Genomic DNA, 12,731 nt, shown 5'->3' with positions numbered 1-12,731 from the left:
CTTTGATTAAAACAGAACTCTTCTTTTCGCTACCTTTTTTTACGTGTCAAATCCTGAAAACTCAGATGCTGCCCCTCTTCCAGGTAGATTAATGCCAATCTTCATTTCCCGGGAGCACAAGCTGCAATTACCATGCCCTTTGAGAGCATGTCGTCATGCAGAGAAAGAGGAGGAAGGACTGGTGACATCATTGGACCCGGCAAAAAAGACTGCAAGGAAAAGTACACACAGGATTTATTGAGGGGGTGGTGAGGGTCAGTTCTGCAATTAGAGTTCCACTGTAAAGTAAAACTGTTATACCATATTTCCCATAATTCCAAATCAAAGTACATACTGTAAGACTTTGGTCATTTGCAAATATCCACCTTCTACTTGTATAATACAAAATAAGGCTGGTTGTACCATTTTAACCACTTGCCTACTGGGCACTTTTACCTCCTTCCTGCCCAGGCTAATTTTCAGCATAAGCGCTGTTGCACTTTTGAATGACAATTAGGCATTCATACAACTCTGTACCCATATGACATTTTTATCATTTTTTTAAAACGGAGAGAGCTTTCTTTTGGTGGTATTTAACCACTTCAGCCCCAGAAGATTTGGCTGCTCAATGACCAGGCCATTTTTTGCGATTTGGCACTGCGTCGCTTTAACTGACTATTGCGCAGTCGTGCGACGTTGTACCCAACCAAATTTGACGTCCTTTTTTTCCCACAAATAGAACTTTCTTTTGGTGGTATTTTTATCATCTCTGCAGTTTTTATTTTTTGCGCTATAAACAAAAGAAGAGCGACAATTTTGAAAAAAAAACACAATGGGGGTTATTTACGAAAGGCAAATCCACTTTGCACTACAAGTGCACTGCAAGTGCACTTGAAAGTGTACTTGGAAGTGCAGTTGCTCTAAATCTGATGGGTAGATCTGAAATGAGGGGAAACTCTGCTGATTTTATCATCCAATCATGTACAAGCTAAAATGCTGTTTTTTTATTTTCCTTGCATGTCCCCCTCGGATCTACAGCGACTGCACTTCCAAGTGCACTTGCAGTGCAAAGTGGATTTTCCTTTCGTAAATAACCCCCAATATCTTTTACTTTTTTCCTATAATAAATATTACAATTTTTTCAAAAAAAACAAATTTTTTTCCTCAGTTTAGGCCAATGTGTATTCTTCTACATATTTTTGGTAAAAAAAAAATCACAATAAGCGTATATTGATTGGTTTACGCAAAAGTTTTAGCGTCTACAAAATAGGGGATAGATTTATGGCATTTTTATTAATATTATTATTTTTAACTAGTAATGGTGGCAATCTGCAATTTTTATCAGAACTGCGATATTGTGGCAGACAAATTGGACACGTTTGACACATTTTTGGGACCACTGACAATCATACAGCGATCAGTGCTATAACACTAGGGGGCAATCAAGGGGTTAACTAATTCCCTAGTGTGTGTTCTAACTGTGGGGGGATGAGACTGTCTGCGAGGAGAGAGAGATCGGTGTTCATACTTAGTATGAACACACGATCTGTCTCTTCTCCCCTGAAAGAACCAGATTTTTGTGTTTACACACACAGATCCTGGTTCTCGCTCTGTCACAAGCGATCACGGATGCCCAGCGGTCATCGCGCCCCCCGGGCACTTGCATCAGCACCGGGCACATTCTGTGGGTGCGCGTCCCTAGTGGCCAAAAGGCGAAGCGACGTAAGGTAAAGTTGTTTCGCCCAGCCGCGCCATTCTACAGCAGTAAAACTGTGGCGGCTGGTCGGCAAGCAGTTAATCACCACTGGGCTATTTTTGGTAAACAAATGAAATAAGAGAGAACATTTGGAAAAAAAACCCTTTTTCTTTCTTTTTGTTATAACATTTTGCAGCCTGCACTGATAGGCTGCACTGCTGGGCACTGATAGGCTACATTGATGGGCACTGATAAGGCTGCACTGATGGGCACTGATGGGGCTGCATTGATGAGACGGCACAGATGGCCACTGATTAGGCTGCACTGATGGGCACTGATGGGGCTGCATTGATGAGACGGCACAGATGGCCACTGATTAGGCAGCACTGATGGGCACTCATAAGCAGCATTCATGAGCACTGATGAGGCTGCACTGATAAAGCAACACTGATGGACACTGATAGGCGGCACTGATGGGCATTGATATGCTGCACTGATGGGCACTGATATGCTGCACTGATGGACACTGATTGGCATTGATGGGGCTGCACTGATGATCAGTGCCCTGATTATTAGTGTAAATGTCCCCTGTCACAGGAAAGCCGGTTATCGGCTTTCCTTTTCTCACACAGTGACAGTGCTGAGGAAAGGAAATGTTGATAACCAGCCTTTGTTTAAATGATGGGATCAGCTGTGGTTGGACGCAGCTAATCACATGTTAAAGAGCCAATGTCATTGGCTCTTTACCCTGATCGGTGATGCGTTATGTCTGAGGGACATGGCTCAACACCGATTGTTGCGCTACGTGCCCCTGGGGGCGTGCATGAGCGCGTGACTGGGAAGACGTCATATGACGTCCACCTAGAAGAAGGAGCATCCCGCCCGGCCACCAGTCTGCTGTAGGCCAGGTGGGAACTGATTAAAAAGTTTAAGTTATGGCATTGCATCCTATAATGCATTGCTTTCATACCATGTGTATGGTTTAAAGCCCAACCACAGCCAAAACATCTCATTTTGTTTTGTATAGAGTAGGGAAAGGTTAAAGCTACTGCTCAGTTTTTATTGTAGCTTGTGTCCCTAAAATGAAGATTATCCCAACCTTACCTGTTGGGCCAAAATCAAAATAAATTTTAGTAGAGTAGAGAAGGGTTGGCTTTTCTGGCAATGTTTTTATTGATTTTTATGTTTTCCTGTTGCTGTAAAAATTGTTCCAACATTTCTTGTCCTGGTGTCACAAGGCTAGGAAATGAGGGAAAGTTTTTTTTCTACGGGGTCACAGACTGAAATAAGAAACTGACCAAAAACGTTACTATCCCACTCCATCCAAAAAATATTGTCTGGAGTTAGGTTTTGGCCCATCCCTATGATGGAATGCCACCTTAGCCAATGGAAAGGATTAGGAGGAAGGAAGGGGTTGGCAAGCTTTTACAGAAGTGTTGAAGCTTTGCCAAACATTGACACTGATTTTCATAGATTGCTTCCATGGATATTTACTGTATGTTACTGTAAATACATTCTTAATACTCTTAATACTCTGTTTTCAAATACAGTGTACAGTAATACACTGCTTTTATACAAGGCATACACCTTTGAATATGTTTAACAAGAAATGCTAATCATAAGCAATAAATTTTATTACAATATGTAGTTCAATAAGTTAATTATTTTCACATAAGATTTGTAATGCAAACTGAATGTTTCACCTGGAATTACCTGGATTAACCTAACAATTTACATAGTAATCGACACAATTAGATATTAATAATTGTATCAATTTAAGAGTCCAAAGTATCCACTGATATTAAAGGATTGTCGCCTAATCCTGAAAGTGTTTCCTGCCAATAGCTAAGGAGACAGCAACAGATGACACACCCCTCTTTATCCAAAATGAAAAGAAAAACATTAGGGTGCAATTCCTCTTTCCACTGTACAGTTGATTTGCCCCCCCCCCCCCCAATTGAGATTCCCTATCCACTTCCACACATACACTGCACACTTTAAAAAAATAAAGGCATAAATACACTTTATTCCAAAGGTATTCTGGTCAGTCTAGAGACATCACCGTTTTTCCTATTCTCCTCTTACAGCAGTTGCTTCTGCACCGTAGCAATGTGTAATCGACATTCAGTACTCCAAGCCCAAGTCAGTGCGATGACTAACCCCCTGAGGGCATGCACACAAAATTCGGGGCTCAGAGGAAGTGGGTTGAATCAAACTTTCATAATTTAACCCACAACAGAAGCGCTATTTGCAAGAGGAAAAGTCCTTCTATGGTTGAATGAAGCCAAACTAATGGTAGGTATTGCAGTTTTAACACTTTTAAAAATTAAAGTTTTTTTTTTTTTTGTTTTTTTTAAATGTTGAGCTGTTTATTTTTTATTTTTACTCTGAACTTGGATGTCTGCTATAAAATTCTGTGTCCTCATTACCTCAAAAAATGTGTGTAAAGAGTTTCTATTGACCTAAACAGGCATAATAAGAACAATAATCATACATATTTCAAGTTTTCAGTTTTGGAAACTTTATGAAATATTGCTAGAGGCTTTCAAAGGATAGTAGATGTCAAAAATGTATCAAGAACTGTAATGCAAAACTGTCATAGGTTTATGAAGGAAGTGGAGTAGTAAAAGTGTTCAGCTTCTCAAGTAATATATTTTTATGTTTAATACAGCTGCCTCTTGGTATCCCCATTGGTGATGTAATGTTAACTTTAAGTCTGATGGTTTTGCAAGAAATATTTGTGGTTTTCATTCAGCACTCTAGTCTGCATCATATAAAGTATGAATGCATGGCTTAAATCTGTATAAATGACCCTATAGACTGGAGATGCCCATCATCCACTAATTACAAGGCTCGGGGCAAACATCTAACAGTTTTGCTGTACAAAATACTCGCTTACCTTTTCTTTAGGCTATGCTTGAAAATTCTCATTTTTCCTCAACTGTCTGCCAGGGAGCCAAAGGAGATCTTTCAAATGATCGCTTTGCTTAAACTGTGTTTAAAGTCAGCTATGTTTTCATTAGCACAATGGGAGGGGACTATAACTAACTATAGGCAGAAATCAAAATTTCTACATTATAAAGAACTGTTTGCCAGCAAAAGAGATTTAATTAACCCATACCTCTACTCATTTAGTAAAAACAGAGGTCTTAGTTTGCTTTCACAAATATATGTTAAAGCCACCATTGGTGTGGGTTAATGTTACAATGACTTACTATTTTTAATTTTTTGTATTGGCTGTAGAAAAACGTTAAGTCTACTACTACTATTGTATAATGTTGTTGAATGTTTTTATTAGGCTTTCTTTGTTGATAAACAGCTGTTCTAAGGTCAAATTTGCAAGATTCCCCCATCAACACAGACAGTACTGACAGGGGAATCAGCAATTGTCTTCTCCCGGGGGAGAAGCTGTCCCCGCCAGGAGAAGACAGTGATTATTGCTACCGGCTATTGTACCATTGTGGTACTGCTCTTGTATAGCCCAATGAACAGGTGGAAGGAGAAGATATGACTTAATTGGTAGAGAGAATGGTTGGGACCACTTGGTCTGGAGCAAAGTTCCCCAAACTGGTCCAAATTGAATGCCAGGGTTCTAAAGGAAAGATAAAATGGCTTGGCCAGTAAACGTCTAGGGGTTAATAGGTGGTCAATAAATGATGGAGGGTTGATTCTGGTTAATTGGGCTTTTAATGTCTCTGTAGAGCTCCATACCAATCCCTAGTCCTGAAAGTGAGGTGGATAGGAGTGACAAAATGTTACCCAGGACCAAAAGGTAATGTCAACAGTATTTGCAAGGATATTATTATCATAATTATTAATAATTTATATTTATATTAGTATATACAGTTATTATTGTAGTAATATTAAAGTAATATGTATTAAATTATTTTCATATAATAGATTTTTGGAGTCAATGAACAACCTTGAATCTAATAAACCGGTTAAGGAGTGGAAGAGTTTGGGGACCCCAGGCCTAGATGATGGGAACAAGAAAAAGATAGAAAGCAATGGTTCTACACAGCGCAATTTCTGTTGCGACAAGCTTAGCCACATGAGTACTTGTTTATTACGCCTTGTGACTTAAATTTGTAATCAACAGGCACCCAGTTTCCATTCTTGGGACTGGGAGCTGGATGAACATATATCTACTGTTGTCTTACCTGGGCATTTGAGCTGGAATTGAGACCGGTAACCAGGGGAACATGCCTCCAATATATACACATATATAAATTGTTATTTTGTTACATAATTTTGTATGATATGATATAGGATATGATATGATATATTATTCCTGTATAAACTAAATGTCATTTGTTGAAACTTATAGAATTCTATTCCACCTCTTCTTGATGTAGCGGGCCAGTGGGCCACAAAGCCTGAGAAACTCGTTGAAGATTTGTACCTCTACCCCAAAAGACAGATCATTTTGCCATTACTACCTATAAAGTCAAATTTGATATAGTATTTATATATATATATATGTAGTATTGTTCAAATGTGGGGATGTAATTAGGTAACGTTTTAGTGGACGTTTGGTTCGAACAATATACTGTAAGTATATGTGATGTAAATTTTAAACCCACTCTGTATGTGTAGAAAATACATTTTCTTTATGTTTTTTATGATTTTATTTTATACACAATATTTATACCAATGACGATTTGAAATGAGATTCTAAGTAGCACCTGAGAAGTCCCAACTCCATTTTTATATATAGTATTTATTCAAATTTAACAAAATGCTTATATTACTATGTGGGCCCCACTGCAGAAATTTGGCTTGCTTCCTCTCTAGGTGACCATACAAATCCTCAATTTATACAGAGACAGGAATAGATATTGGACAGAGTTTCTAGCCTTTCCCCACTCTGTCCAAAACCAATAAAAAGTTTGTTCTTTGACATTGTCATTTAAAAAATTGCTAGAAGGTATGTAACGTATGATAGGTTAATTGGATCCTGTCTAAATTGGCCCTAATATGTGTATGTATGAATGTGTGTTAGGGGCCTTAGACTGTAAGCTCCTTAAGGGCAGGGACTGATGTGAATGTACAATATATAAGTAAAGCGCGGCCTAAATTGACGGCGCTATTTAAGTACCTGTAATAAATAAGTATGTCTCTTCTGCCATAAAATCCCCCCCCCCCCACACACCTGCGAGTACTTCTTTTTGTATCATAGACTGCCCGTGTATCTCAGTCTACAATATTACAGATGCCAGGATGACTTAACTCCTGTGCACATGTCCTGAGGTGGCTCTCTAATTAGGCAAATTAGGCGGTCGCCTTAGGCCTCGCACTCACAAGGGCCTCGCAGCCACCTAATTTGCCTGACGTGTGTGGGATAGGGAGAGAATGTGCCCCGGTTAGTGTCCTCAAGCTGGCGGTGTGAGTGGGCGAGGGTCTGTATAAAGCGCTGCACCGCTATATTAACAGCGCCGCACCAACCTGAAGCATCTTCCTCCGCCTCTCTCGGCACTCTCTCCAGCGCCCCCTCTAACTGTCCTCCAGTGCTGCCTGTATTCTCGGGTCGCTGATTCTGACAGAACACATGCAGACAAATTGTATAGGTGGAGGCGGAGCTGCTGGCCGCTGCTGAACCAGCCAGGATGGATGCATGGTCACACATGCAGGAGTTTGTTCGGATGTGTGGAGGGAGGTGAGCTGTCAGCTTTTTGGGAGAACTTGGGACTTGAGGAAGGGACTTAAGGTGGGGGAAGGGGCGGTGAGAACAGTGTCTGCAGCAGGGTGGGAGAGGCCAGTTCTGGTGCTGTGCTGTTAACTTCAGTTGCTCAATGCATGCCACTACAAAGTGGCCCCTGCAGTGATGGAGCAATAAATTAGTAATAAATCATTCACACCATGTACCACTTTTATACCATCTGCACCCCTCTCATGTCATACTACTCACTGTCATGCACTCCACGCCCTTCTCATGTACATGCTACCCACCGCCATACATCCCGCACCCCTCTCATGTCATACTACCCACCACCATATACCCCGCACTCCTTTCATGTCATACTAACCACAGCCATACACTCCACACCCTTCTCATGTACATGCTACCCACCACCATACACTCCACACCCTTCTCATGTACATGCTACCCACCACCATACACTCCACACCCTTCTCATGTACATGCTACCCACCACCATACACCCTGCACCCCTCTCATGTACATGCTACCCACCACCTTACACTTCAGACCCTTCTCATGTACATGCTACCCACCACCATACACCCCGCACCCCTCTCATGTACATGCTACTTATCACCATATACGCTGCATCCCTCTCATGTACATGCTACCCACCACTGTACACTCCACACCCCTCTCATGTACATACTACCCACCGCCGTACACTCCACACCCTTCTCATGTACATGCTACCTACCGCCATACACTCTGCACCCTTCTCATGTACATGCTATCCACCATTATACACTCCGCACCCCTCTCATGTACATGCTACTCACCGCCATACACTCCACACTCCTCTCATGTACATACCACCCACCCCATACACTCCACACCCCGCTCATGTACATGCTACCCACCACCATACACCCCGCACTCCCCTCATGTACATACTACCCACCACCATACACTCCATACCCCTCTCATGTACATAGAACCCAGCGCCATACACTCCACACCCCTCTCATGTACATACCACCCACCCCATACACTCCACACTCCTCTCATGTACATGCTACCCACCACCATACACTCCATACCCCTCTCATGTACATAGAACCCACCGCCATACACTCCACACCCCTCTAATGTACATGCTACCCACCACCATACACCCCGCACCCCTCTCATGTACATACTACCCACCTTTACACACTCCGCATCCCTCTCAGTACATGCTATCCACCGCCATACACTCCACACCCCTCTCATGTACGTACCACCCACCGCCATACACTCCACACCCCTCTTACGTACATGCTACTCACCACCATATGCTCCGCATCCCTCTCATGTACATACTACCCACCACCATACACCCCACACCCCTCTCATGTACATACTACCCACCACCATATACTCTGCACCCCTCTCATGTACATACTACCCTCAGCTGTACATGCCATACCCCTCTCATGTACATAATACCCACCGCCGTACACTCCACACCCCTCTCATGTACATACTACCCACCGCCGTACACTCCGCACCCCTCTCATGTATGTACTACCCACCGCCGTACACTCTGCACCAATCTCATGTACATTCTACTCGCCATCATACCCTCCACTTTACTCTCCTATTCATGTTTACCGCCATTGTACAGTGCCATCATAACAGCATTATGGGCAAAGTAATGCACTGGGGCCCCCACTAGGGAGATGGTGACCTGTGGCATACACAGCGCACTGCAGAAAACAGTGAGTGTGGCTTAATTATGCTACATATTGGGCATGGCTTTTTAGTCTGATTAGAAATTTTAGTCAGATTTTTCTTTTTTTCTTACAGTTTTATAATTTTTTTACAATTTTGATTTTTTTTATGTTTTTGTGAGAGTTTTTGATTTCTTTGATGAGAGATAAGGGGTCTAAACAAACCCCTTAAGTCTCACTTTTGAGACAAAGAAAGGGACTGAGGAAACAGTCCCTTTCTCTGTAGCCTTAGCTGCACTGCAGATTGATGAACAGGAGACAGAGGCTCCTGTTAATTCATAACCTGAAGCATAGTAAACACAGTTTACTATGCTTCAGTTATGAATGAACACAGTGAGTGATCTGTACTCATTTAGAAAAGGAAGGGGCTGGTAAATTACCTATTTGCCGGCCCCTTTTCCTGGCCTCCATCCTGAAGATCCCCCACAGCAGTCAGCGGGAGAGAAGAGCAGGGAAGTTGGCAGCGCTGTGGGGGCACACAGTTCATTTTTATCTCTTGAATTATTTTTCCTATTATGGACGTGAGTGGGGCCTCATGTCTAAGTTTTGCCTAAGGCTTTACAAAGCCTAGAGCCGCCTCTGCGGACATGTGTGATAGTTATGTCATTCTGGCCCAACCAATCAAGATGGCTTCAAACTTTGGATCCAGAAGAAGACCAGAAAAAAAATGTAATGCCTGGTGACAGAGTGATGAGGGGGAGCACAGACAATATATCACAAAAGAAGGACACCTTGCTAGGTAAGTGTGCCATAATGTGAAAATATGCTATGCATACTTGCACACTATAGCTAAAGCCCACACACTAGGATGTGGGCTTTATTCCCACTTTAAGACACCACAAAAAGGTAAACACTGTCAAATGACTAGGTTAAAGGAACATCAAAAAATAAATTGTATAAAAAGTGTAAGGTTAAGTTCTAAGAGTAGAAAATAAGGATTGAAAAATATGGTAAACTATAAGGTAGGGACAAATGTACTACGTTTCAATTATTTTTATTAAAGTTTTACAATACAATGAACAAAGGTCTCGACTTTACATTATGTAAAATACAACTTGTTCATGGAGCTATACATTTAACATTCTAGTATACTTGAGGAATCCTCCTCTTGTTGTATACATGGACCATTATCACCTCCTGATGTGAGCTATTATTTACTTGTTTAGATAAGTGTGGTTCATACACCTTTCTCACCTCAAAATCTTAGGCTGTAGATAATACCTTGGCTTCTATGGCCCGTTGCATATTTCCATTCCTAATCCCTAACTATTGTTCCGTCCGCTGGGACCAATCGGCCCCCCTTCTGACTCTCGAGGGGGCTTGGTTCATCTTGTCCAGCTAGTGTTTCCCTTCATGACCCAAGTAGACAAAGGTCTGTCAAAGGTGAGTGAAAACTGGAATGTAACAAATAAATCAAAAATTGAGACCTAGTAATTAAGAATTATTAAAAGGGGGGGGGGGGTAAACCCAGTGGAGAAAAAGTGCCAAACAGAAGGCAGAAAGGGAAAGTTAAAGAAGGGGGGAAGGGCGCGGGGGAGCTGTGACTCCGTGCCCAGAGACCCATTTCTCGAGAATACAACTAGTTTGTAAGTGTCCTAGGATCGTTTGTCAGATAGTTAATCCATGGATCCCATATTTTGTGAAACAATTTCATCTTATCTTGTACCATTGCTGTTAACCTTTCATTCAGCATAAGCTATGACATTGACACATGTACTATGGGTTTACACCAGAATTACTCCTGCACCACAAAGGGAATTTTTAGGAACATTATCTGTATTTAGAAATGTGTTTTATAAACGATAGTATCGTGTTGTTAACCAAAGGCACGTGTTAACAAAGATCATTTATTTTTTCATCAAGAATTCAGAACAAACAGCTCTTCAGTTAGAGTGGCAAATACAAGTGGCAAGCAATATACCCAGTAATGTGCAGAATACTTCCCAGAACCTTCCCAGATAATGTCCAGTAACTGGCGCCATTTTGGAAATAATACATATTGTAGTCTTGTAAAGGCACTCTGTAGCTCATTAAGCCTATTGAATAACCAACCAGTGAATAAGTTTATTGGTGGCTACAACAGAGGCCTGAGTATGTCTTAAAGGCAGCTTCTTGAGTATTAACTGGTATAGAGAAGTGAAATTAAGGTTCTCATCCCCTGCACTTTGCCTATAGATATCGTCAATTGTGATAAAGGGGTTGATTTACTAACAGGCAACTTGTTAGTAGAATATATAATGACGTGCTAGAAAAGTAAAAAAAAAAAAAAAAAAAAACAGTATTTTTGCTTGCACATTATTGGATTATAGAAGTCAGCAGAGCTTCACTTCACTCAGTAACCTAAGGTGAAATTCCCATGTAAAGTGAACAGCCTATTTGCCTTTATTTACTTAGCCCTTCTGTTTTCATTCCCAGCTCCCGGACTAAAATATTATTTTGCTAAACATTGTCAGTATAGGGGAGTACAAACTTGTTAGTCTAATGTTTCATACGTTTCAATTAATTATAATAACACAGATAAAACCTTTCCAATCTCTTGCACCTTCCCGAAAAGCTAAATGAGGGGATTTAAGATTGCCCATACTAAGGATCTGTCATATACATCCATATAGTTAAACACCATGCTTGCTTCCAACCAAATTCTTTTTGTGAGCCTTTGTTTTATCATTCCTGTCTTCACCAGATGTAGTGAAAGAGATTCTAAGAAAGCAAAAAGTGTACATTCTTAAAATACTGCGTTAAAAGTAGTTCCAAGTTTGAAGGGGTTCCTTTGCCAAGAGCAGTTCTGGGGTTTGGGATCACAAATTTTGACTCTATGTATATTTTTTCCTTCCAGAAACACCTTAGATTTGGTTTTCATCAAATAGTTGATATGTTTTTTCCCAGCAAGATTCAGCAACCCATGGAGTAGGCATGACTCCAAAAGCTACATAGCCACATCCAGCAGACACATTTCATACAGACTTACATGCTACTTGCAGTAGACAGGGCTAATAGAACTGTTGGCTTTCTTACAGAAACCTTCAATCAACCATCACCTCTTCTAGTGTCATCTAGGTTAGCTCATTAACAAGAGACTTCAGGAAGGATGCAGTAGAAGGAAATAGATAAATGTCAATATCAGATACAGAATTATTACATTTTTTGCATTGGACTTAGTGTTTCTTAATAGGGTTTTGACATCATTAAAACTAAAACAAAAATTCTTGTAAAATTAAAATACTGTAGGATCATCTATGCTAGCGAAAATGAAAGAAAACAGAAAATATACCCACTTTTCAGGATGTCTAAGTATGATAGATGAAATGTCCTCCCTTTATTTGCCAGAGAGAAATAACAGAAAAAATATGCCTTTCTATTTCATTGGATCATAAAGCAGCAATTAAATAACTGTAAGTGAGCAGGCCGAGTATCTCTTTAGACAAATGCTAATCTGTTACTGTTTTGTTAGGCAGAGCTGCAAATCTTTCCTTAATCTATTAATTTTCTGTTTATGTATATTGAAATTGCTGTCAGTAAGCTACTATCAAATTGTAAGTATGCAACCTACTGTCCAATTTTAATCTTTTATTTTACATTCAGTGAAAAAATGTAAAATGATAAAGACTAGTGATGGGCCATTTTTGGCACAAGAACAAGTTCA

This window comes from Aquarana catesbeiana, linkage group LG01 (genome assembly GCF_042186555.1).
Source record: "Aquarana catesbeiana isolate 2022-GZ linkage group LG01, ASM4218655v1, whole genome shotgun sequence".
NCBI classification, from domain to species: Eukaryota; Metazoa; Chordata; class Amphibia; order Anura; family Ranidae; genus Aquarana; species Aquarana catesbeiana.
This window is presented reverse-complemented; position numbering follows the sequence as displayed.